Source organism: Cibotium barometz, chromosome 37 (assembly GCF_041138505.1).
Source record: "Cibotium barometz isolate CiBa-2024 chromosome 37, ASM4113850v1, whole genome shotgun sequence".
NCBI lineage: Eukaryota > Viridiplantae > Streptophyta > Polypodiopsida > Cyatheales > Cibotiaceae > Cibotium > Cibotium barometz.
Window position 1 is genome coordinate 45801224 of NC_141082.1, and position 3007 is coordinate 45804230.

A 3007-nucleotide genomic window follows, 5' to 3' on the forward strand; every position below is an offset into this window, starting at 1 on the left:
TATAGAGACTTGCCTTTCGGCAACAATAATGCTCATGCAAAAGGAAATGTCTCAGGTGGGAAGTAGCATACTGCAAATGTACATCAACCTCAAATTAGGCCTGGGTATAAACATATCCACATAAACTAGGCTTCATTATCCCTCTTTTAGTTTTCTCTCTAAAGCCTGACTCCCACGCACATCCAGACACCTTGATAACGCATTTGGTGTGTCTCTATGCAAAAGATGATATCGCTCCATATGAATGTCCCTACAAAGCCTCCTAGGACACATTTGTATACACCCATGTGAATTTTGTATATAGTCTCAAACAAACCCCACACCATCATGTCGAGCATTCATATGTGATTATGACCCTACCGTCATGAAGGTATAGCGTCCATAAGAGAGAGAGAGAGAGAGAGAGAGAGAGAGAGAGAGAGAGAGAGAGACTTTTTAATTTTGTAAGAACAATCACAAGTGACCAAATATGATCTATCCGATGGGAGTGAGATTCGAACATGGGACGTGTTGAATAACAACTCCATGAGCTAACCAAACTACCACACTTGGGAGAGAGAGAGAGAGAGAGAGAGAGAGAGAGAGAGAGAGTAGAGTAGAGGGAGGAGGGATAGAGATAGAGATAGAGAGAGTGGGGAGAGAAAGAGAAAGAGGATAGAGTGTGAAAGGGGGGGGAGAGAGAGATAAGAGAGTCTGGAAGAGGAGAGATAGGGTGACAAAGAGTTAGAGAGAGGGGGGTTGAGAGAGAGAGAGAGAAGTTAAAAAGAGTGTGTGAGAGGGAGAGTTTTGGGGATTATGATGATGATGATGATGTTTTATCATCCACGGGAGGCCAAATATTGACGTATGGGACCGCTAGTGTGTTACAATAGTCTCCACCCTAAAGAGGAGGGTAGTGTTGCTACACTCTTTTTGGTGAGCCATTAGTTGATGGCGATGCTCAAAAAGTATCCCTACATACCTCCCACATTTTCGAGGTGAGACTCAAGGATTTGTGGGACACTAGCACAACCCTGGAGGAGTTGTGAAAACCCTCGTCGAATCTCATCATATGCCGATCAAGCAATCATCAAGTGATGCTCATCCTCAATTGCCTGGTTGTCACAGAGAGTGCAAGTGCGGTTCTCAACTGTCTCACCTCTCCATAGGCCACTCTCGATGCCTAGGTCATAAGAGCAAGTACGTAATTGAGCTAAATCTCTACGTGACCCCAAACCTCTACTCCATACAAGAGGACCTGAGTGATCAATGCATCAAATAAAGTAGCTTGAATGTGCCACCCATGCCTCACTTTGGTTGCATTGGTGCTCAAACATACATCCAGCTTCCAATCTATGTTCAATACATGTTCCCCACTTGTGAGTCAACACATCAATACCCAAGTACTTGAACTTTTGAACTATTTGAATTGGCTACTCCAAATATGTTAAAAGTGGCATTTCACACATGGACGGATCATATACGCATTTGGGGCCCTACGCTTCTTCTTTCTCTTCACAACATCTATGGCAACATTCACCTGAAGTGGCTTATTGGTCAGAGTCCGGAGTGAGTGCTCCAACTTGAAATTTTGACACAAAGTGTAATCTACTTTCTGAAATCACTCCATAATAAACCACTTACTCCTCCTGATGCTGTAATACATGTGTAATCGCCTGTCTCAAGGAACATCCTAGCTCCATTGAGAATGCCCATATTAGTATTGTGTAGCATAGAAAAACGATGACCTTTCCATAATGTGTCTTGGGAGAGGGAAAGAGGGAGAATATGTATGCATGCACATAGAGAGAGAGTATGTATATATCTATATACTATGTGATATGACCCATAGAGAGACTTTCAAAAATCAAGTGTCAAGCCCTTTTTCTACTAGTAGCCGTGAAGACTCCATGGCTAGATGAGGGTACCTATGACCCATCTCCCGCACTCGGCCAGATGTATGAGATGATATGGAAGAGGGAATCTAACTCCCCATTGGTGGTGCGGTAAACTCTACTCTCACAATCTCATGTTGCACCGATGGTCTGCTCCGGCTCATGCATCAGAACATCATGAGGCCTCTCAATCTTCTTCCATCTGTCTAGTGAAATGTCAAGTCTTGGGCTCCTGGAAGTATGCCTGGAAGCACTACCGCTCAAGCAAGGCCAATGTTGCATACCCTCGGGTCAACCAAGCATCTGCTGTGTCGATAGCATGGTGTACTTGAGCCTATTAAATATCACTCCAAGGTAGGTGTACGAGGTGACAATCTTGACTCAATCTCCCATGTTTGTGAAGATATGATCCTTGAGGTGTGATGAAGAGGTGTGGAAGACCATCACCTTGGTCTCACCAAGGTTGACTCTAGAGGATCCATATGCCTCTGTAATCCACACACGAAATCTGAAATGAGGACTATGTGACCTACATATGTAGTAGAGGGATCAGTATGCCACCCAAGATTCCTCTTGGTCCACCAAAGTTGTCAATGAAGTCCGAGATCTCCTCAATGTATAAGCCAAACAAAGTCAAAGAGAACTGGCACAGCTACTTCACCCCAGTCATCCCAAAGATCTTAACTGACATCCCACCAGGAGCTCTAACTCATCCAATGATGGCCTCATATAGGACAATGATGGCCCATGTCATCTTAGAACGTACTTCCATGTCATGTAGTCTCTATAGTAGGTGGGTGTGAGGTACCATGTCAAAATGACTTGCAAAATTCCAAAAAGCAGCAGTAGGAAATCTTCTTATTGGATGCCTTCCCTTCCTCAATGATGGCTCTGAGTGGGAAGATGTGAACCAATGTCAAACGTGCCTGCTCTGTCGAAAGCATGCCTGCCCTTGGCCCTCCATCCTTGAGTCTTCGTTAAGGAACTCAATTGCATCTCCACAAAGGACCCGTAGAGAGCTTACCCAATCATGATGATGTGGTAGTTATCGGGTTCCAAGGGTCTCCCGCCTTCAAGATGTGGGTGATGGTGGAATAAAATGATCCTTGAATATACTCCATTAAGAGCCTTTT